General features: G+C 42.1%; 1 protein-coding gene across 2 annotated transcripts in view; it reads left to right on the top strand.

Moving 5' to 3' along the window:
* Positions 1–25,141, top strand: part of DPP6 (dipeptidyl peptidase like 6) — a 1,138,230-nt gene that overhangs the window by 126,292 nt on the left and 986,797 nt on the right. The window lies entirely within an intron of this gene.

Raw genomic sequence — 25,141 nt, 5'->3', positions numbered from 1 at the left:
TAAAAAATGCCGATTTCCAGAAAGAAGATCCCAAAGCCAAAGGTGATCGGCACAGGATGTTTTACAAAATTTCTTCAATAAAACTGTAGTGAAGAGGGCTGTCCTATTTTTTCACAGAGCTGTGTTTAGTTCTTTAGTTCATATATCCACTGGGTCTGAGTGTTTGGACATAAAAATGTACTAAATTGTCTGTTTCCTGTTGCACAGCCATCATCTCCTTTTCTGTAACATGTCCTGGTTGGTAATCGCAGTACTGCTAACTTGATCATCATTTGGACTTTGGACCCTCTGTGCTATTACCAAGAGGGGTGGTGCATGTTGAAATATGAATATCTAGTATTCATTCACCCATGGACAAAGTGCTTTTCACAGAAAGCATTCCAGTGGATGAATTTGTTAAATGAATGGATGGTTGTTCCTTGCTTGAAGACTGCTTACCATAGACTCTGCATTTGTGAGAAAGGCTCATGGTTTTAGTTGGATATTTCTTTTAAGAATTCTTTTAAGTTCTAATGCATTAGGTAACGGGAGAGATAATTCCATGCATAGGGTATTTTCTACTTCCAGCTACCAATGGAAACTTATGCTCAGTTTAGGGTGTAAACAGCTAATGCATCAATCTTCTTTATTTGGGAAGGCACAGAAGTCAAATAAAATAGAGGAATCTCTCAACTTAAAATGTTTTACTTGGGAAGCAAGAATTGCAATCTGAGGCATACACAGACCAGTGGTCTTCAGTATGTCTGAAGAACAAAGAAGATTGTGAGTTTTATTAGGAAAGCAAACATGACTTACTGTTTTGAGAGAAAACTCATTGGCCCTGGAGAAGCTTTTGGGAGCTGGCAAGCTCTGATTGGTGAGTTGACTGTGGTAGGTAAAACTAGTCTTAGCGTCACTGCAGGTTGTTTCAGCAGCTCCTAGGTAAAACTGGTCTTAGAGCTACAGCAGGCCGTTTCAGCAGCTGAGCTTGTGGGAAATTTAATTCTTGGAGCAGATGCTATGTGCCCCCAGCTTTCTCCCTGGCCCCTCAACTCAGACATTGAGTTGCTCAATGAAGATGGAGGAAACATTAAAGACTAAACGTCTTGGGGACTGCCCTGTCACCCTTGGATTCCAAGGACCACAAGGATTCCATTGGGTATGGAATGGGTATGGACCACAAGAATGACCCAATTTGTATAATCAGCTTTTCCAGAGGTAAATACATTTACTCCAGATCATTTTTAACTTTCTGTTTATTAAACTAAAATAAATTCAGCAACATAGAGGAATTCTGTGACCTCTTTTGGTTATGGGAGCCAATTTTCTTTGATAGCAAGACCACGTTTTAGAACTCTGAGTATACCCCAGACCTTCTAGGGCTCTTGATCATACTAAGCTAAGAACAGACAGGTAGGCAGAACCAACCAGAATCCCCTCTTTATCATTGTGGCTTCCTGTGACGATGGGAGAAAGGGTTCCATTCAGAAAGTAGATGTTTCAAAAACCCATCTTGGACAGTGGCTCTTAGCAATGGCTGAACGGTAGAATCAGCTGTGATGTTTTGAAAAATCCAGAGTCATCTATGGGCATTGGGGAGTTGGGAATGTTTGGTTGAGGGTAGAGGTTCTCAATGTTGCCTGGAGCCACTAGTTCCTCCTGCCCCCTACCCCTGCCCAGTACCCACCCCCAACTAGACACACCCAGGGGATTCTGATTCCATTGCTTCAAGCTGCAGTCTGTGCACTAATGTGTTTAATAATGCTTCTGTTGTGCAGCCAAGATTCAGAATCAGTGGGTCAGAGGCAATTTTTTTAAAATAAATATTACCATCGAAGCCTAAGGAAATATTAGAACATTTATAAGGAAGCTTCCTGGAAAATGTACAATCAAGTCTGGTTCCAAGGGTTGTGGAGGTGGCCAAATATATGGAAGGATGGCAGAGAATGCAGAATAAGGAGAAAGATGAAGTGAAACATGCATGAGAGAGAAAGGTAAATAGTCGCCAGGGAAAAGCTGAGGAAACATGCTGTGTTTTTAATTTAAGTTTTCTAACCTCAGTTATACACTGGATTTGGAGGAAAAACGAAAAGCTTTAAAGAAATTCAATTGTCCTTCTTTCCTTTTGCTTCATGCCTGGAAAGGAGCAATCTTTTGGACTTCAAGATGCACTATTATGTGTCTGAGGTTCCCCTGAAAATGTATTACAAACTCAATGGAGCAAGTGGAAGCACGGAGGGTGATAGAAGAAAGCTGAAGGCCACCCTCGACCAGCAGGAGAAGTTCTGGGATTGGCAGTGGCCGCCGAGGGGCCTCTGCAGGCAGCTCCCTGGACTGCTGTTTCCTCATGTGTAGAATAAGGGAATTTGAATAGATTGATTATTCTTGCAGTCCCTTTCAACTCCCTCTCCCAGTGAAGGGTAGCCTTATTACTGTCTCTTCAGCATTGATCGTAGGACATGCTTTAGAAGTCACCTTCCATGCCAGAACAAATATTTTGTTGGCATCATAATTTCTTCTGCCTTGACTTATGTGACATCCCCCAGCTCACCAGTTTGTCTCAGCAAGCATGCCACTGTATTCAGGGAAAACAGGTAGATGGCATCAATGTGGAGGCCAATAAGCACAAAATCTAGAGAATTCATACACCAGCCTTGATGACTCAAGAAGACTGTATATGTGTGTGTAGCACACTGTATGCACCCATGTGCACCTGTGTGTGCACGTGCGTGCACACACACACACACACAGTGTTGATACATCTTGGATGTAAAATACTGGCACCATTGTCCAGCATAGCGGAAGATCTGTTGGATAAGAGCTCCTGTGAGTGCAATCACTTTGACTGCTTGGGTTTCTTGGATATTAAAAAAATAACCACACTGTAATAAAACAGAAGTGCCAAGGATGTTCTGGTTTCCAGTGTGGTGTTACTCATCTGTAAAAATAAAAGGGAATGCTGGCTAGCCAGGCCGGACACAAGGCCTGTTTGGCAGGGCACCAGCTGGATGGGACGGATCTGTGCTGGGTCTCATTATGAGGAGAAGTCTGAGGCTGATCACATTTTCTTCACTGATAATGGTATTTGAAAAGTGGGATTTTCTTCTCTTTCTTTTTTCCTTCCTACTGGACTAATGCCCCTATTAAGCTACACATAATTGTGTTTTAAATAATTCTCATTTTATGGTTTTGGTCCTATATAAACAACTCATAGTAAAACTCCACTAACAGGAACTTAAATATGAACTTGAACAAACTAGACTAACAGTCTCATACATTACATTAATCTAAAAAGTGGTACTTCTAGGGTATGTTCTGACTTCATTATACATTCAGCTCAGTATTCTATACCTTCTTGTTCTATATTCTTGGGAAGTAAGAATTAATAATTTTCAAGCCTAAAGGCCAAAATTTGTTCATTCTTACAAAATTATTTTGATTGTGGACTACGTTCTCTATGATAAGGCAAAAATGAATTAACACATTTAAAAAATTATCTTTAACAGGCTGAGTGCAGTGGTTCATACCTGTAATCTCAGAACTTTGGGAGGCTGAGGTGGAAGGATCACTTGAGGCCAGGAGTTTGATACCACGTTGTGCAACATAGCGAGACCCTCATCGCTACAAAAAGATTTAAAAAATAATTATACAGGAGTGGATATTATGTGCCTGTCATCCTAGCTACTCAGGAGGCTGAGACAGGAGGATCATTTGAGCCCATGAGATTGAGGCTGCCAAGATTGTGCCACTGCACTCCAGCCTGGGTGGCAAAGCAAGACCCCATCTCTTTAAAAAGTAATAAATAAACATACTTATTTATAACAGAAAATCAAAGATTATCTGGTTAAATAGTAGCTTTCCAGAAAATTGCATTTATCAGACTAAATCATATCCTGAGCAAACATTTTATAAGAGGGTCCTGTTTTGCTATTTTTCTTCCCATGACTCTGTAAATTGTGCATCTATTTCTTAAGATCTCCACCCTTTCATTTTAAACCTAATTAATAACTTACAGTTGTAGAGAACCTATACAGCTTCCAAAATAATTTTATATGTGCTCTGTTATTATATTAGAACAACCCATTGTGTTGGAAAGAAAGATATTCGTTCTTTTTTTATGGTTGAAAGAGCTAAGATTTTGAGAGATTGTATGGTAGGACTGATCGTTTGAGGAGGAGCTCAGGTGCTGACCTGTTTCCAGCCCAGGTTCTTTGCACACCACAATATATGCTTTCGGAAATTCTCTTCTTTTTCAATTGCAACTGGAAAGAAACAGAGAGCCTGGAAGATGGGAGAGAAAAATAAGAGATCATGTGGGACAGAATCTCTTCTGCTCTATCCTTATGGGATTTCTAGCCTCTGCTGGAACACATCCAAGGACTGGAAACTTCTGCCATTGTTGACAAGTTCTATTTGTTAAAATGGTGCCTCTTATGTTCGGAAGATGCATATCTCCATTGCACTTTCACCTACAGTTTTAGCTTGAAAACACAAAGATTTTCTTATCCCTACTTCACATGACAACTTTTCAAGTAAGTTCCAACAGTTGCCATGTGGTCCCATCTTAGTCTCTTTTCTCGGGAAAATGTCTCTATTTCTTTCAACTTATATATAGAAGTTTGATCAGAGTAACTATGGATTTAACAACAAGATACCTTATCTTTTACCCAATCATTGCTATCTTTTCCTGTTTCTTAGCGGCCACAAATTTCTTCCTATTTATTGTTGTTGATTTGAGAATCTCCACACTGTTTCCCATGGTGGCTGTACTGATTTCATTCCCACCAACAGTGTTCAGGGTTCCCCTTTCTCCACATCCTCACCAATCAATGCTACTTTTTTTTTTTTTTTGAGCCATTAGTGAACTGATGAAAAACAGCAGTCTGGAGTGAAACAGTAGATTGTCTCCAAAAGCTATGTGGGTAAGGAGCAATGAAAGAAAGATAATACCAAAGCAAATACCTGGAGGATGTGAAGCCAAGTGCATCACAGGAGAGAATGAATCATCAAGAGGTTGGTTAGTGGGTATGAACGTGCAGTTAATTAGGAGTAAGTTCCCATGTTCAACAGCACAGTAAGGTGACTGCAATTACTAATCATTGTATATTTTGAAATAGCTAAAATAGTCTGGGTGCAGTGGCTCACACCTGTAATCTCAGCACTTTGGGAGGCCGAGGTGGGAGAATTACTTGAGTCTAGGAGTTTAAGACCAGCCTGAACAACACAACAAGACCCCCATCTCTAAAAAAAATTAAAAAAGAAAATAATCCAGGCTTGGTGGCATACACCTGTAGTCTCAGCTACTTGGGAGGCTTAGGTGGGGGGATTGCATGAGGCAAGGAGTTCAAGGCTAAAGTGAGCTGTAATGGTGCCACTGCACTCCAGCCTAGGTGACAGAGTGAGATTTCGTCTGTAAAAAAATAATAGTAACAACTAGAAAAGAAGATTTGAAATGTTCCCAACATGAAGAAATAATCAATGTATGAGGTGATGAATAGCCCAAGTAAACATACATCAAAATATCACATGTACCTCATAAATATGTAAATTATGTATCAACAAGAAAATGAAAACGGGAATGTTGAAACAGACAGAAAGATTCATGTAGAGACTTTGGCAAATGCTAATCACTGGACGTAGGAGGAAGGAAAATGGCCATCCTCAGTATCAGATGCCTTGCGTCTTGCAGTATGAGAGGCCTTCCACAATAAGCAGTGTTTACCTGGCAAACAAGGGCTCTGAGAAACACACAAGTGATGACAACCAGCCTTATTTCCACTGGAATCTCAGGTCTCACCTCACTTACCACCGTCTAAGTTTGCATAGTCGCCTCTAAATGTGTGAGCATATTTTCCGTACTTGGCTGGTTTGTGTGTAACTTTTATTCAGATAGCTTTTACTCTAATCAAGCAGTTCCTTGCATTCTGAATAGTTGCCTTTATGAAATAATTCACCATTATTCAAGAAGGGAAAGGCGAGAGACAAAAGCATTCAGCTTCCAGTAGTGTTAGGAATTACAGCCACACACAAATCAAGGGTGAATGAAAACAAAAGCCCTTCTGTAGCTGCTACTGGCATTTCTCCCTACCTCCCCTTCTCCCTCTCTCCTCCTCCTTTTTCTCCTTCTCTTCTTTCTCCTTCTCTTCCTCCTCCTCTTCCTCCTCCTCTTCCTTTCCCTCCTTCTCCTCTTCCTACGTTTTCTTCTTATCCTTCTTTGATTATCTTAAGCCAAATGTATATTCTTACCCGGGTTTGTGAAATGCCTACCCTTGTCTTTACGTTGGGAAACTTGAGGAAGCTGAGCCCAGCTCCCCAGGACAGTTTGCTCACCTCTAATCATACCATCCAGCCATAATCTCAGGCTGAAGAAGGTCATTCATTGACCCTAAAGAGAGTGTGGGAGACAGCTGACAGAGGAATGCAGTGGATCTTCTCTCTCATCCACATTTTGTCATTTGTTTGATTTTCTCCTGCAACATGTTTTCTTCTGGTCAACTTGGCCAGCATGGTGGTAAATGCTGTTTTTATATGTGAACTTACTTGAAAAACTGATCTATCTTAGTCTTGGACTTTGAATATTATTAAAGTTCTCAAAGGATCTGGCAAACAGCTGCTTGCAAAACACAATAGTTTAATATGGCTTAATCTCTAACTTCTGCTTAGCTTCTGAGAAATGTGTTGTGCTCAAAGTGCTCAAGCATTAATTAGAACTGGGGGCTCTGAAATTACCAGCACCCACTGACTCCATGTGAGTGTGTATGTGACTGAGTGTGAATGTGTGTGCACAGACATGTCCAGGTGTGTACTCATGTGGGCATTGATGCTTAGGGAGCTGAGCTTCGCATCTTTCTCATTAAGAGTTGAAGGCTATTATCTAACCATGAAAATAAAATCTGAAGGAATTAAGTTGATGTTGACTCTCAGTTTGATTTCTGAAGATAAACCAGAGTCATCTCTACTCTGAAATATTATAATATATTCTAGAGAGTGGTTCCCACTGTGACACTGGACCTGCCTTATCAGCATCAGCTGGGAGCTTTAGAAGGACAAATTCTTGGGCCCACCCAGACCTACTGAATCAGAAGTTCAGAGGGTGGGCGATTCTGATCGGCATTAAAATTTAGTTCTAAATGTACCGGTTGGCAAACGCTGCGGTGAAGAGCCAGTGGTTTCCTTTTTGTTTTTAAAGTTTCTATCCCATCGTGGCTCAGTACTTTCCTCCATCTTTCTGTCTTATTCTGAGTCCTGCAAACTTTTTCAACCTCTGCCCTAAAGCTGCTCTCACATTTTCAGGTACCTTTGTAGCAGTGCCCCACTCCTTGCTACTAACTTTCTTAATCTATGTGTGTTGCTATAAAGGCATACCTGAGGCTAGGTAGTTTATAAGGAGAAAAGGTTTGTTTGGCTCATGGTTCCGCAAGCTGTACAAGAAGCTCAGGCTCCACTATCTGCTTCTGGTGAAGTCCTAAGGCTGTTTGCACTCATGGCAGAAGGTGGAGGGGAGCCAGTGTGCAGAAATCACGTGGCCAGAGACAGAGCAAGAGAGAGAGGAAGGAGGTTCCAGGTTCTTTTTAACAACCAGTTACCCAGGGAACGAGGGAAGGGATAACTAACTCATTACCTCGAGGATGACACCAGGCCATTCATGAGGGATCTGCCTCCCTGACCCAAATACCTCTCATTAGACTCCACCTCCACCTCCAATCTTAAGGATCAAATTTCAACATGAGGTTGGGGGCGGGGAATAAACATCTAAACTACAGCAGCCCCCAAAAGCTGAAGGTGCCGTGTCTTATTTTTTATTTTCAGCCTTAGCTGTAGCATGCTTTATGTTAGCAAAAAGGTCTGCAAGATATGACACCAACATAATTTTACCTTTTTTTTTTTTTTTTTTTTTTGGAGACACAGTCTCGTTCTGTCGCCAGGCGCCAGGCTGGAGTGCAGTGGCGCGATCTTAGCTCACTGCAACCTCTGCCTCCCAGGTTCAAGCGATTCTCCTGCCTTAGCCTCCCAAGTAGCTGGGACTACAGGCACGCACCACCATGCCCAACTAATTTTTGTATTTTTAGTAGAGAAGGGGTTTCACCATGTTAGCCAGGATGGTCTTGATCTCTTGACCTCGTGATCCACCCGTCTCGGCCTCCCAAAGTGCTGGGATTACAGACGTGAGCCACCGCACCCAGCTAATTTTTGTATTTTTAGTAGAGAAGGGGTTTCACCATGTTAGCCAGGATGGTCTCGATCTCTTGACTTTGTGATCCGCCCGCCTCGGCCTCCCACAGTGCTGGGATTACAGGCATGAGCCGCCGCACCCGGCTAATTTTACTTTCTTACTGTAACCTTTCCATTTTAAATTTGATTCACTATAGTGTGTTTGCATGGGTAGAATTAGGGTCAAAGAGATGTCTTTCATTTTACAGTTTTGTTATTAAGGAAGGATTGGGTATTTTCATTTCTCTTTCAAGTTTATTTTTGTCTATGATTACTTAACAATAGTTCATTTTTTATAGACATCTAGGAAATGTTAATTACTGCAGATAAGACTCCCAATTCAAAAGTCAACCACAAAGGCTTTTCTTCTTCTTCAATATATGTATAAAGGAAATAATGCTAAAATGCTCTTATGCAAATTTAAAAATTTTTAAATTCCCTGGTACATTAACAATGCTAATGACAGTTAATACATTCCTGAAGCTTCTGTGTGATCCAAAATATTCAAAATGCTTAGAAATATTTTAGGACCACCTTGCAAATACATGGGAAGTGGAATTCTTTCATGGAAATTAGTTCCTTGAAAATGGAGTCAGTGCCAAATTTAAAAGCTGAAGAAGAGCTGAAAAGTCAATGTAGTGCACTAGAGAGGCTTCTGTGGATAAAAGGTTGAAACGCTCTTTTCCCAGACCACCATCATGGGTAGGTACAGAATCTCAGATAGTCACTGCAGTTTGGTTAGAAGAGGAAATTGCCCTTCAGAAAGCAAAGCAGAGGAAGGTAGGGAGAAAGTGATATTATACTGATAGGTTAACTGATGATAATGAAGAAACTTTCTCTTGCTGACAGTGCTGTCAGCTTCTAGCAACTTCAGTGAGCACAGGAATGGCTTTGCTGTTCAGTAGGGTTATGTCCTCAGGTGGAATGACAGAAGACACACCCTTGTTGTTTCTGTGCTGACCTGGAGAACTCTGCAAAGCAGAAGTATGAAGAGTGAAGATGCTGACTCTTTACAGACAGCTTTATTTAGGTGAATTCAGCTTGTTACAGGGTCTTGTCACAAGTGCATCTTATTCTAGAACTTTTCTGACTACTTCAACATGCATTTCTTCTTTCTTCCTTGAGCTCCTTAATATTAAATGCAGATGAGGGGAGGAATGTTGAACTTACACTAGGGTTTGGTTGTAGCAAGAATGCCCTTTGTGGACCTACTGGTAATTCCCTTGTGGAATCTTTACAGTAAAGCCTGTTGGGGAAATATAATTGAAAACAAAGTCTTCTCCCAGCCTAGAAATCCTCTCCACAAAGGTAGTAGAGAAAGAGAACGCTTTTATTATTTGAATTAGCATTAAACCAGAATGTGATGCACGTCACAGACAATATGCTAAAAGATTACAAGGACGGAAAGAAATCTTTTATATAGCCAGGCAGATGCAACCCATTAAATACATGTTTTCAAGATAAACAGTAACTCACCCTTAAGTAAGAGTATTTGACAGCATCATTTGTCAAACGCAGTTCATCCTAACTTTACTAGCTGCTTACTGGCTTTATTCAGAAGGGGGAAAAGCATCTCATATCTTCATGATACAAGGTAGTTTTATATATTAGAGCAAAGTGTCTGCCACCGTTGGGCTCCAGAAACTGGGAGACAGGGGTTCTATCTCCCTTGACGCCTGCACTTTAAAAAGATTGTTCCAGATCTTTGGGAGCAAGATCCCTGGGTTATAAAGCTGGCAAAAGCCCTCCCTATCTAGTCTTCACAAGGATGCTCTTTCAGGAGATGAAAAAGTGCTTATAGGCTGGGCGTGATAGCTCACACCTGTAATCCCAGCACTTTGGAAGGCTGAGGCAGATGGATCGCCTAATGTCAGGAGTTCGAGACTAGCCTAGCCAACATGGTGAAATCCCATCTCTACTAAAAATACAAAAAATTAGCCAGGTGTGTTGGCAGGTGCCTGTAATCCAAGCTACTTGGGAGGCTGAGTCAAGAGAATTGCTTAAACCCAGGAGGCGAAGGTTGCAGTGAGCCGAGATTGCGCCACTGCACTACAGCCTGGGCAACAAGAGCGAAACTCCATCAAAAAAAAATATTGCTTATAATTACAAGTCTTCTCAGATAAAGCTCTAAGAGAAAGGAGAAGAGGGAACTTTGCTCCTGATTTTCAACAGGAAGAAGTAGGAGTCTTATTTCTAGTTTGTATTAGTCCTTACAAGCCAGAGCATTCAAATGAGTAACCTTTACAACAGCCAGCAAAGCTACAGACACTCAGAAAGAGGGACTGGAGCCTGTCCCAGGCTTGCAGATTCCGAGTGTTCGAGATGTTGACACAATTTAGCCCAAATTGAGAATCAGGAGACTGCCAAGGACACCAGTGCTTGATGGAACCATTCCCTCTTCCAAGCATTTAAGAGCAAGAAACAAAACAAAACAAAACAAAACAAAACTCAGCCATATACTTGGAGCAGTGGCTTTCATACGCAGGGCTAGGAACATTTGGATTCTCAGGATGTGGGTTGGAGGCATGGCTAAGGAACCACGGCTAAGGGTCTCTGGGCAAAAGATGTGATCAGGCCCTAAAAGCCTGCTACTCAGAAGCCGTTACTCTTCCAAGAGTTGTTGTTTATTCACTACTTAGCCATAAGATGTCTGCTGCATCTCACAAAGCCCCTCAACAACCCTGGATGCAGGTACTAATATCTTTAGTTTTCAAATGAGGCTCAAAGAAGTTCAATGAGAAAACTGCCCAGAGGCACCTAGGTAGTAGGTAGAAAATTAGTATCCAACTTAGATGTGTGGCACTGTGTCATCTTAAGAGAGGGGATTAAGCATCAGGCTTGCTAGACAACAGGGATGTTCTCCAACATATAAAAAATCTTATCGCCCAGGTGCGGTGGCTCACACCTGTAATCCCAGCACTTAGGGAGGCCAAGGTGGGCAGATTATGAGGTCAAGAGATCGAGACCATCCTAGCCAATGTGGTGAATCCCCATCTCTACTAAAAATACAAAAATTATCTGGATGTGGTGGCATGCCCCTGTAGTCCCAGCTACTCGGGAGGCTGAGGCAGGAGAATCGCTTGAACCCAGGAGGCGGAGGTTGCAGTTAGCCAAGATCATGCCACTGCACTACAGCCTGCCAACAGAGTGAGTCTCTGTCTAAAAAAAAAAAAACAACAACTTATCATTAAATAAAGTCTTATTGATGCCCTATTGACTGAGGTTACATGGAGGGCATTTGGAAGCCTGTTCAATGTTTTCATTCTGCAGTCTAGACTTATGACCTTGCTTTTTATTTTCTCTTCTGTACTGGACATGCTGGAAAGCACTTCATCTTTTGTCTTTTCATTTGTTGAATTTAGGTTCCACGATTAAGGGTTGTGTTGCTCTTGTGTTATGTATAGTACTTTATTCTCTTCCTGTATCCAAGGAAGTCAGCAACTGTGCCCCATCTCCTACAGAAGCAGGGAGCAGACTATGGGTTGAGGGGCTTTCCGTGACTTTCTAAAACTGTCAATTATCCTATGAGTGACAAGCAGAGAGTTTCGGTGCCTCTGTTGCCTATGCAATGAGCAGATGGGAAAATATTTTGCTAACTAGCAAACTCAGATGAGGTTTTTTGTTTGTTTGTTTATTTGTTTTCTGAGACGAAGCCTCACTTTGTTGCCCACACTGAAGGGCAGTGGCACAGTCTTGGTTCACTGCAGCTTCCACCTCCCAAGCTCAAGTGATTCTCCTGCATCAGCCTCCCAAGTAGCTGGGATGACAGGCATGCACCACTATGCCTGGCTAATTTTTGTATTCTCAGTAAAGATGCGGTTTCACTGTGTTGGCCAGGCTGGTCTCAAACCCCTGAGCTCAAGTGATACGCCCGCCTCAGCCTCCCAAAATGTTGGGATTACAGGTGTGAGCCAGCATGCGCAGCCAGTTATTCTTTCATTCTCCTGCATCATCTTTCAATTTCTTACACTAGGGGCATTTTCCCTCTTCTCAGCACCCTCATCAGTGGGTGCTGGACAGGACAGTGTGGCCAGGACAGCGGCAGAGGGTAAACCTATATTCCTCCAACTCTAATAACTTTATTAGAAGACTTGAGGGGGAGGCCAGAAGGGGTAGAGTGGTAACAGTGAGTACTTCGAATCTCAATTACCCTAATCATTCCTTGAATGACACTCCTTCCTCCTTCAATGCTCACAATTTATTGAGCATCTCATATGCAGGCACTGAGATACCTCAGTGAATAAACTGTAGTCCTCTCCTTCCTCTTGGGGCTTACATTCTAGTGGCAGAAATAGACAGTGATTACACAACTAATTATTTAATTACAAAGTCTGATGCATTCTGCAAAAAAAATTGTAGGGACCAAGGGAAAACTTCTCCTTTGCCTTCTGAAGAGTCACTGAAAATCAACTGGTGAAAAACAACAGAAGAAAAGACTTACAAATTTGTTTGATCACAGTTTTACACAGGAGCTTTCAGAATGACGACCCAAAGGTAGAGAGAAATCTGTCCATTTTTATACTTAGGTTCAGCAAACTATGGAGAGCTGTGTGGAAATATGATTGGACAAAAAGGGTCTGATCTAATGCTAATTCACTGAGTAGAAAAGCCCAGGGAGGTCTGACCATCTAGATTCTTCTTGGCCTCTCTGCAGAATTCCTTCTTTATGGGCATAGGGCAGGACACTCTCTATATTGGAGGTCTCATGACCCATAATCGAACAAGGCAGGTCAGGTGATTTCATTACAGCCAGTTTTTACACAGAAAGGGGGAAAATTGGATTAGTACTTCTAGGTTTTATGGCTGGCTTTGGGGAACAGAGCATCTGGGTCCTATGACCATGTTGGGAAAGAGGATCCTAGTTTCTCTGGCCAGACTCGGGAGAAAATAAGGGGCCAGAAACAGAAGGGCAGGAGTGGGAGTGGGGAGAAACACTTGCTTCTGAGGCCTTCATTTTGGGTTATCATTTTCTGGGCCCCAACACAAGCAGATTGAGATTGCTATTATCATGTGAACATAAGCACTGTTGTCTAGGTTTGGATGTTTCTACAAGGGGTTTTGAAGTGTATGACTATGTGAAAGATGTAACGGATGAGAAAGATGGTTCTCGCAAACTGTCGATCCAAGGCAGAAGAAGAAACACCATAATTAAGAATATTTCTTAAAGGGGATAAAATGAGTATGTATTGGCAATTTGCTACTATAGTGAGGTGTTTAAAAAGAGAAAAAAAATTAAATGAAATTTAAAATGAAACCTGGGTATCTCTAACTTGTAAGGGTTGAGGAGTAGAAGATGCTCCACTGAGAAAAGGCGGAGGACTCATTTGACCAAGTATAAGGATGTGCTCTTGAGACACTGGGAACAAGGAAGTCCGGGGGAGCGATGGGGAGGACCAACACATGAGCAGCATCAGCTTTGAAAAGTAGAGACTGAATTGCGATTTGATCCTGGGAGCAAACACCAAAGAACTTAGAGCTAATAATAGCGAAGCCATAGGAGGAACAGCAAGAGAAGCTTGGGTGGAAGGATTTCTAATACATAAAAGTTGGAACAAAATAAACCAAGGAGACAAACAAAAGTGTTACACAGGTATTTTTTTATAAGTGAAATATATTTTAAGAGCACTAAAGGGCCTTTGAACTCAGGTTTTATGAAGAAATCTATTTCAAGGTAGAAGAGACATATTGTAGGTTTCTGTTAAATTAATGGCAAATACCACTAGCTAAGACAAAGCTAGTACTTAAGAGCGAAGCAGTCATTTTAATTTTAATTTTTTTATTCTTATGGATCTAGGGGTGTAAGTGCAGTTGTGTTACGTGGATATAGTGTGTATGGTAAAGTCTGGGCTTTTAGTGTGCTCATCACTCAGAAAGAACACGTTATACCCACTGGGTAGTGTTTTATACCCTGCCCCGTTCCCACCCTCCAAACTTTTGGAGTCTACAGTATCTATTATTGCACTCTATATGTTGCTGTGTTTCCATTATTTAACTCCCAATTATAAGTGAGGATGTGTGGCTTTTAACTTTTGAATTTCTGAGTTAGGGTCTCACTCTGTCTCCCAGGCTGGAGTGCGGTGGCGTGATCTTGGCTCACTGCAGCCACAACCACCCAGGCTTAGGTGATCCTCCCACCTCAGCCTCCTGAGTAGCTGGGACCATAGGCACCTCTTACCATGCCTGGTTAATTTTTGTATTTTTCATAGAGACACAGTTTCTCCATGTTGCCCCGGCTGGTCTAAAACTCCCATACTCCAGCAATCCACCTGCCTCAGCCTCCGGGGGTGCTAGCATTATAGGCATGAGCCATTGCTCCCAACCCCGGTTTTTAACTTTTTGTTTCCAAGTGGTTTCACTAAGGATAATGGCCTCCATTTCTACCCCTCTTGCTGCAAAAGACATGTTTCCATTCTTTCATGTGGCCGAGTAGTCATCTATCGTGTATATGTACCACATGTCAAAAATCCAGTCATCCATTAATGGACACTTAGATTGCTTCTGTGACTTTACTGTTGTGGATAATGCTGCAATAAACATACGAGTCAGGTGTCTTTTTGGTAAAATAATTTATTTTCCTTCGGATAGATACCCAGTCGCATTATTGGTGGATCAAAGTGTAGTTCCATTTTTAGTTTTTTGAGAAATGTCCATACTGTTTTCCATAGAGGTTGTATTAATTTACATTTCTACCAATAGTATATAACCATTCTCTTTTCTCTGCATCCTTGCCAACATCTGCTGTTTTTTGACTTTCAAATAATAGCTTTCTGAGTGCTGTGAGATGGTATCTCATTGTGGCTTTAATTTGCACTTCTCTGATGATGAGTGATGATGAGCATTTTTCCCTATGTTTATTGGCCAAGAGCTAAGCATTCTGATGGCTTTGTGTTGATCAAATCACAGCTGGATTGTTCAGTTTTGGGTACCAAATATAAAGAGGGACAGACAAATTGGCACTCATGTAGAAGAGGGGCATCAGGATCACAAAAGATTAGTCATAGTATTGGTAAAGAAAATTGGAAGTAAATGATGTTGTTTAACTTAGGTGTGATAGCTACTTTTATGTGTCCGCTTGGCTGAGCTGCAGTGCCCAGAAATGTGGTCAGACCTCATTCTGGATATTTCCGTGAGGGTGTTTTGGATGAGATGAACATTTAAGTCGGTGGACTTTGAGTAAAGCAGATTGCCTTCCCTGGTGCGGTGGGCTTTGTCCCATCGGTTGGAGGTCTGAATAGAACAAGAGACTGACCTCCCAGGAGTAACAGGGAATTCTGCAGCAAATGGCCTCTGGACTTGAACTGCAGCATTGGCTTTTCTCTGGGTTTGCAGCCTGCTGGTCTGTCCAGATTTTGGACTGGCCAGCTCCTAGAATCATTCCTTAGTATAAATCTTTCTTTATGTATGTGTACATCCTGCTCATTCTGTTTCTCCTGAGAACCCTGACTGATATACTAGGAAAGCAGAGACATGGGATGGAAGCATGGTAAGTGTGTTTAGATATCTGGAGGGCTTTCATGGAAATAGACACAAATTTGTTTTCTATGATTTTGAGAGACTCAGATCCCTGGATTGAAATTAGAGGCTGGGAGTTTTTTGCTTAATAGAAAGAAGACGATAAGAATCGATACATTGATACAATTCTTTTTTAGCTGATTGTGAGACAGCAAAATTCAAAACATTGAGTCCTTTATAGCTTCAGTAGATCACTACTCGTGCAAGGTATTGTGAAATGGATTCAATGTGCCTGTTGGGAATTAGAATTATAAAGAATTTTGGAAGTGTCTAGTCTTGTTTCTGGTAATGCATGCTGTGAAGGGCTAAGAAACATTTGTTCATTCCACAGATGGTGAAGCAACAGACTTAGTCAAAAAGTATAGTTATGATCATTTTAAATGGAAAAAATCAGACCACAGCTAGATAGGAACAAAATCCTGGAAACAGTAACAGATTCAGTGTCTCGTAATTTTAATATTACTCACTTGTAGATATGGATAGAAAAATGCAGATAGTAGAGTACCAACAAATACCTATTGGAAGAATAAAAAGAATGGTAATTGAACAATTTCTATAGGCACACCATCCAAGAACAGAGCTTATTGCAGAGAGCTCTTTTACTGAGAACATGGCATGTTTTTTTTTCTTTATCAATTCAGTATATTTCACATGAACTAAAAACCTGCCATCTTCAAGAATTTCATTATAAGATTTCTTATGAACACTGTCATACAATGAGTAGTTAACTCATTCAATTTTTTATGAATGAAAACGTGAATGGTCACCTATTGAATTTACTTTACAAGGATTATACATGTATTGGTAAACAGCATCAAGAAATACATTCATTCTATTTTATTGTTGTTTTAATTCTTTATTTTTGTCCCTGAAACATTTACTTACAGATCTTAGATGATCTTGGGTGTTGAATGGGCATGCTGAGGTTCTACCTCTGGGCAGGAAGACAGGTGTGAAGCAGCCTCCAACAGCTCATGCAGAAAATTACTCCCAGGTTAGTGCCAGTGTGGCACAGTTGTGCAACAGAGCAGAGGATGGGCATTGTTGCAGAGCAGAGCCACTGTCCCTCCATTCCAGGGCACTTGGAGCACCTGGTGTTCCTGCCACTGGGTTTTTATTGGGGGACAAACATGCTTTTACACGTTTCTATCTTAAAAAAGACTTAGGAACTCACAAAACAACTTCCCTGATGTGCCCTGTACCCCTCCACCTACCAGTCCTTCCCTCAATATCCTGGTAATAAAATGCCACTATTTTCAACTCTTCCCTCTTTCCTCTTAAAATCTCCCATTTGACTTTGGTTCTTACCGCTGCATGGAAAAATTATCTGTCCACAGGTCATCACAAATGACTTCCTCCCCCCCATATCCAGAGGTCAGTTCCCACACAAGTTCGCTGAAGGAGTGCAGAAAATGACACCCTAAAATATACCACTTTGGACTTCAAACTTCCCCAGTCACCTGAGGAACAGCAAATTCAGGGAAGACCTTTCTCAGTTTTTCGTATCTACTAGACAGCTCCTCCAGAGGAGACACAATTGTCATGAATCCCCTCCCCAGAACCAGATCAACCAGGGACTGCTGTCTCATATCACAGGGGAGGATATTGGAGGCTGACACTGCACCCAGACAGGGTTTGTCTCAGGCTGTCTCCTGCCCTGCTAAGGGCCCATTTACCTGCCCCAGAAATCATTTTCTCTCCCCTAATTTGCCTACGTCCACCCTCTCTCTCTCCTATGTAGAGGGTATTTAAGCTTCTAGATGCCTCTGGGTTTGGAGGTATTCATTTTTCTTTCATGTGATACTTCCGTGAATGTAATACATGTGTATACTTTTTCTCTTGTTAATCTGTCTTAAGTCAATTTAATTTGTAGTCCAGCCACGGAACTTCTAAGAGTGGAAGGAGGCCATTTTCACTGCCCCCCCAGGTCCAGGGCCTGCTGGCGGCACCTTTTGGACCGCTTTCTTTTATTTTATTTTACTGGTTTTCTTTTCTTTCTTTCTTTCTTTTCTTTTTTTTTTTGAGACGGAGTCCCGCTCTGCCATGCAGGCTGGAAGGCTGGAGTGCAGTGGTGCAATCTCAGCTCACTGCAATCTCCGCCTCCTGGATTGAAGCACTTCTGCCTCAGTCTCCTGGGTAGCTGGGACTACAGGAACGTGCCACCACACCCAGCTAATTTTGACCACGTTCTTCATTGAGCTTCCAGGTCACTCTTCTTTCCATCTCAGGGACCGCTCATTTCCTTTATCCTATCCTGGCTGCCTCTCCAGCCCAGGGCTCAAGCATCAATTTCTGTCTTTTCCTAGAAGGCCTCATTCATCTTCATAGCTTTAAGGAGAGTCTATGCTCTGAAGACTTCCAAATTTGTGTTTCAGCCTCTGAGCTTCAGGAATTTATACCAAACTCCCCCTGGACTTCACCTCTCACATGCCTAATGGGTCATCAAAACCAGCAACTTGATTCACCTCTTCCACCCCTTTCTCCCTGGGCCTCCTGATCTTGGTGCCCGGAACAATTGTTCACCCTGACATTCAGGCTCTGAAGCTTGCAGCGATCCTTGTTTCTTTCTTCCTCCATAGCTCACAGCCAATCCCTGCATCAACAAACAGCTCTGGTTTCAGGTGCATCACATCTGACCACTTCTCCCTCCCCTCAGCAGTCCCGGCTCAGTCAGTGCTATCATCCTCTCCTACCTGGACTGCAAGTGGACTCTTACTTGGCCTCCCTGCTTCCACTTTGGGTCAGAGACGGATCATGTGTCCTCAGAGACAAATCATGAGTCCAGAGTGATCTTTTTAGACACAGGTCAGATTACTTCACTCACTAGCTCTGCACTGTGCTAGGATAAAACCCGTATTTCTTACTATGACACTGGCTGGCTGCCGTAGAGGCCTCCAGCCTGACCCCTGGCCTTGCTGGGGTTCCAGGGTCACACTGAACCTTGTTGAGCCCCAGGTCCTTTGCACCTGCTTCTCTTTCTCTGGAACTGTCTTCCCCCAGATGTTGGCTTGCTCCTTGCAGAGTGCTCTTCCTGTAGACCTTCATGCGCAAATCATTCTCCACACTCTATTCCTCCTCCCCCGTATCATGATCCCTGCTGAGTGACTCGCTGTAGAGCACCCTTTCCTTTCTTTGAGATCACAGTGTGTGTTTATTGGTTGGCATGACTATCATCTATCGCCACTGCTAGGATGTAGGCTTCACTCTCAGGGATCTTGTCTTGTGTTGTTCATTTTCTGTATCCCTAGTAGGTGCTCTCCCAAATTTAGATGGAATGAATTAATGTGGGGCAGGAGTTGTTCAGAATATTATTTAAGACATAAGAAACTCTTGGCTCTCCACCCGCGTCCTCTCTCAGTTTGCAATGGAAGGTGGTTGCAAGGCAAAGATAGTACAGATTTGTAATTTGGTAATCACTGTGTCAGTGTGGCTCACAGTGTCACATGCACATTAACAAATTGAGGTCAAAAGAAACTCCTTCGCATGCAGAGAATACAAGAAGACAGAAACACATATAATGTTATATTACTGTCACCAATGCGGTTGCAATGCTCTTAGGTTTTGACACCTGTTTTTAAGTGATTTTCCTGCTATATCTTTTTCTTTTTGAATGAGCCACCACTTTAGTATCGTTGGTACAATGGGCATCCCTTAAATACTTAGTAAGGTGATAATACAAACCAGATGCTTATAGCCTGTGCTGGTATAAGTCCCAAAGTACTTACCTGAAAACTTTGGGTTAAATTAGGAATTCAGAACTTTTCAGCATTTAAGAAGCTAACACAGATTGTTTTTATTATGTATTAGATAACACCCCCAGTGGTGTCTGAGTCACCGTCCCATAAACCCATTGTAATTTATGCAAAAAAAAATATGTTCACTAAGTAGAATCAATAAAATTACCAATGGCTTCATATCAGTTCCTGCGATTTTTGTCACTGAAGAAGTTCAGGGCAGAAAAGATTTTGTTTCCAAATGAGTTTTAAGGAGCTTTATTGGATGAAATCACTGAAACATTGAGAAATATACACACTCAAATAAAATGAACAGGAACCATCAGGAAGGATGCAGAGAAGGTGGACTGACATCAGCTGAAAGGGGAGGTCAGAGAGAACCCAGGGAGCTAGAGCTTCATGAAAGAGATACAGCTGGAGTTGCACTGTAGTTGAAGGACTCCTCTGCAAAAGGCTGAATCCTCCCAGGCTGGATCCAAATTCTCTTTCCTATTACATTTCAGCTGCCAAAATAGCTCTTTGAATTTGGTGCTTAGAAGGATTTAGAGATACTAAAAATTGCAGCATTTCCTACAGAGCTATTTGTAAGAGGAAAGCAAGGGAGGTAGAGAAGTGGGTTGTTGAGAATAATAGGGTGAACTTGAAAGAGGGAAAGATGAGGATTAAAATAGGGGCAATCTTCCTCATATTGAAATTTCTCAAATTCAGTATTCTCTAAGGAGTCGCACTCTAATTTTTCTCAAGGGGGAGAAAATTAAACTTTTCAAATCATACACACGCACAGACACGCGCACCTATGTTTTGCGGGGAGGAGTGGCTGAGCTGTTAGAGCCCCACTCAGCAGGTAGTCTCTTTGGCCTCCTCATTAACTTTAATCAACCCCTTTGCAGCCATTCTAACTTAAGAAAAATAGTAAACCTCTGAAATAGCCTTTAAAAAGATGAGTGTAAACCTCTTCAGTCTAGCTTTTGAACACCATGGTGTCCATTGAAAACCCTGTTATTATGTTAGCTGGTAACCAAGGATGGAGGCCTCGTCTCTAGTAGTAACTGTGTATAAAGGTTTTTATACTGAGGATTGTGTTTGGAACCTGTGATCCATTTTCTTTCTATTTATTTAGTTAGTTTCGAGATGGATTCTTACTGTGTCGCCCAGGCTGGAGTGCTGTGGCACAATCTTAACTCATTGCAACCTCTGCCTCCCAGGTTCAAGCAATTCTCGTGCCTCAGCCTCCTGAGTACCTGGGACCACAGGCATGTGCCACCATGCCTGGCTGATTTTTGTACTTTTAGTTGAGACGGGGTATCACCATGTTGGCCAGGCAGGTCTCAAACTTCTGACCTCAAGTGATCCACCTGCCTTGACCTCCTAAAGTGCTGGTATTACAGAAGTGAGCCACCGTGCCTGACCAATGTATTAATTGGTTGGAGCTAGCTTATAATAAAATAACTCTTACAACAGAGATTCATTGTTTCTTCACATTTCTGCAAGCTGCATTTAAGTATTGTAAAGTCTAAAAATTGGATAAAAATATGTTGACAGGCTTTAATTTCTACCTCCCTGGGACTTGGTTCTAGAGCTGTAGTTTTGACCAGCACTAAGTATGTCTCATCTTTTTTCCCCCTGATAAATATTCAGTATTCGAGGAAATAATCACATCTCCCTTTAGCATTCTTTCTGCAAGGTAAAAGACTACTGAATCCAGTTTTGGGGGCCATTGTTAAACTTTGCTTTTTCAGACCTTAGAAACATTTTAAAGTCTTGCAAAGTAGCCTTTGGCATAACTGTGTGACTAGATGTGCTCCCTAACTCTAGAACACGACGATGTTTCATAAATGTCTCCATCTGAGTAAGGATGGGAAGAGGGCTTGCCCGGTGCTGGATGGTTCTCATTTGCAATGCAATACCAAAATATCAACATTTGAAAATTATATGGTAGAAACATGGGCTTTCTTATGAATGCCAAGAACCTAGTTGCTTCTCCTGTTGTCTGAATAGCCAGAGAGAATACTTGCACTTGGTATCTGCTGAAAACTGACTTATGTAGTGATATGGCTTGACTGTGTCCCCACCCAAATCTCATATTGATTTGTAGCTCCCATATTCCCACATGTCATGGGAGGGACTGGGCAGGAGGTTGTTGAATCATGGAGGTGGGTCTTTCCCATGCTGTTCTCATGATATTGAATAAGTCTCACAAGGTCTGATGATTTTATAAGGGGCAGTTTTTCTGCGTAAGTTCTCTCTTCCCTGCCACTATGGACATGTACCTTTTGCCTTCTGCCTTGATGGTGAGGCCTCCCCAGCCATGTGGAACTGTGAGTTCATGAAACATCTTTTTCTTTATAATTACCCAGTCTCGATTATGTCTTTGTCAGCAGCATGAGAACAGACTAATATATTTAGCTAAGTCAGATCCTAAGTCCAGGAATTCCCTAGTTCCCCATCCCTTCCCTGGAGCTATCTGTTTATAGGAATTTTCTCTTCAGGAGGGAGCCCTTTTAAGTCGCAGAAGTGCTTGCTTCTGACCACAGCCATGGTTTTGAGGGAATGGCTTTATTGAGTTATTGTTTGCATAGCACATTTAAGAGTACAGTTCAGTGAATTTTAACATATTTACAGAGTTGTGCTATCATCATCACAATCTAATTTTATAACATTCACTGCATTTTGAAAGGAAACATCATCCCATTTTGTAAGTTTATTTTGAAAGTGGATCTTCTTGGAAAAGTAACTTATCCCTCTTCTTTACAGAGAAAGACATCAAAATTCGGAGAGATTGAGACGGCCTTTGTTCTTTATTCCACAGGGCATAGCGTACATCAGCTGAGAAAGCTCACTGACCATGCATGGCCTAGTATAAAGCAGCGTACAAGTGTTAAACTAGTGTTAGATTATTTTTTTTCTGTGCTGTGGGTCTGTCCTCTCCCAGCCTTATCAATAATTGGGTCTGAACTCTTGCTTTTATTCATTATTTAAAATTTCAAACTATTTTGATATTATCTAGCTAAAATTGCTAATGCCCTTTTTAAGCTTTACTTACAGGGATTTAGCTGTTTAGCAATAGAATCTTTTCTGCTGTACATGTGATTTCTCTTGGAGGAAATGAATTTTTTCTTATAAGTGAGTGTCAAGGGGAAAGCACAAAACATCAGGCTTAAAGCTTATGTTGGGGCCCTGTGATTTTAGTTCCATTGCAGAAACCCATCCCCTCGCAACAAAGAACTTTCTAAGCATTCTATAAACTTGTCCAAAATGACTCTACTGTGTAATAGATTCAGAGAAAACCAAGTTTCTGACCCATTTTCTGGCACCCTAAGGGTATCTAAGAACAAAGCGCCCAGTAATGACACCCCAGCCCCCAGCTCCCACCCCCATGCCAAGCCGTCTCCCACTCGTCACCTGTGGATCATGGTGCAACTCGCCACTCCAAGAAGATCCACATGCTAAATACGCTTATGAAATGGAACGAGGTTTCCTAGGGCAGCATCCTACTCTCGTTTGAATGACCATAGTTTTGGCAAGATCTTCTTTTTAAGAACAGTTTGCTTCTTTCTAACACCAAAGTGAATCTGTATCAGAATTAAGGAGACAAGATAGCTCTGGAGGCCTTTGAGGATGGTCGCTCACATGTGAGGTGGAAACAAACCAAGAAGGACCGGTGGTCCCTACCCCTGGGGGCAGAGATGCGGTGCTGGAACGGCCCCAGGGGATGTGGAAAGTCACCCCTGCTCCTGTGACTTGCTGATCCCATGCTGCGTGGCGTGAAAGGTTCTGATGCTGCTCTTTGTAGTTTTGGTGGAGAGACAATAAATCATAGCATTTTAAACTACAGGAAAAAGAAATAACATGTTTAGACAGGTCTTTAAAGGATTCATACTTCAAAATTTGAGAAAGCAAAATTAGTAAACCCAACCTGGGCCAGTGGTGGACGCTCTAACATAAATAGCTCCTCTAATTTTAAAATAACATCTTTTTTTTTTTTTTTTTTTTTAACACGGAGTTTCACTCTTTGTTGCCCAGGCTGGAGTACAGTGGCATGAGCTTGCCTCACTGCAACGTCTGCCTCCCGGGTTCCAGTGATTCTTCTGTCTCAGCCTCCTCCAGAGTAGCTAGGATTACAGGCATCTACCACCACAACCGGCTAAATTTGTTTTGTTTTGTTTTGTTTGTATTTTTTGTAGAGACAGGGTTTCACCATGTTGGCTAGGCTGGTGTTGAACTCCTGACCTCAGGTGATCCACCTGCTTCAGCCTCCCAAAGTGCTGGGATTATAGGCGTGTGCCACTGCACCCAGCCTTAAATAATAACACTTCTTAGAGAAAGTGGGGCCTGAACAGTCAGCCACATTTTCTTTCCCTATGTCTCTTCTTATTTATTTAGAGGCAACATCTAGCTTTGTCACCCAGGCTAGAGTGCAGTGGCACGATCCCAGCTTGTGGCAACCTCCACCTCCTGGGTTCAAGCAATTCTCCTGCCTCAGCCTCCCTAGTAGCTAGGATTACAGGTGCCCGCCACCACACCCAGCTAATTTTTATATTAAGATGGGGTTTCGCTGTGTTGGCCAAGCTGGTCTTAAACTCCTGACCTCGTGATCCACCCACCTTGGATTACAAGTGCTGGGATTATAGGCACTTGCTTGGGATTACAAGCGTGAGCCACCATGTTTGGCCTTTTTTTTTATTTTTACGTATTCTTAAGGACTAGGAAAAATTTGGGTCACACTGGCTCTTACATTCAAACCTATAAACAGGAATTAATATATTTCCTTGCCATTTATTTTATAAATTTTATTTCTGTGTGCGTGTGAGTTTTAAAGAAGAATTTCTGGTGCGTTTTCTATTCTTATTTGTATCTGCTGCTTACCTCAGTGGCTTGTTCAAACATGACTGTTAGGTCTAAAAGTAATTTGTGAATAGAGTATCGCTGACTAGTGCTGTCACGATGGAGCCAGTGTGTCCCAGAGCTTTGCTTTTCACACTCGAGTGTGCATATGGGTCATCTGAAAATCTTGCGAAAATGCAGATTCCATTCAGTGGGTCTGCGGCGGGGCTTGGGATTCTGCATTTCTAACAAACCCCAGAGAGATGCGGATGCTGCATCTGTGAGCTATGTTTTAAGTAGCAAGTTCTTATAGGGCCTACGAGGTGATGAACCAGACAGGACTAAGCAATGCAACTTTTCTCAAAGAAGAGCACTTCCTGTGCCTCTGTTCATGGGGATCAGGACACACTGCCCATCATAGTTGGCTTGCAGGAATGTATTCTGGGAGCAAAGGCCTGCTTGGAGAAAAATGTCCTCTTTGCTACATTTGGCCAGCATTTAAATTGATCCAGCATGGGATTGTACTGAGAGCAGGAAATGCATATGACCTTGAGCAGTGCTGAAACCTGGATATCTTCCATGAAGCTGACTGGGTCAGGCCCATGCTGGTGGCAGCTTACTCCCTCCTGCCGTTCCCTCCTCCCTGCCCACTGAGGGTTTACAAATTTGGGAAGGTGTGGAGGATCTCAGGAAGTTGCTGCCACATTTCTCTCTCTTACAGACACTAAGATTTCCTTCTAGTAATAGAAAGTGGGCTGAAGGTTCTGGAAAGACAGAAATGGGCTGAAGGTTCTGGAAAGACAGAAATGAAGGACCTTTTTTAAAAACAAACGTTTACAGCACCCTATTAAAGCTTCAAATTTCGTGGGTTATAAAGATGT

This window comes from Aotus nancymaae, unplaced genomic scaffold (assembly GCF_030222135.1).
Source record: "Aotus nancymaae isolate 86718 unplaced genomic scaffold, 86718_ANA_hifiasm-v0.15.2.pri h1tg000002l, whole genome shotgun sequence".
NCBI lineage: Eukaryota > Metazoa > Chordata > Mammalia > Primates > Aotidae > Aotus > Aotus nancymaae.
This window is presented reverse-complemented; position numbering and strand designations above follow the sequence as displayed.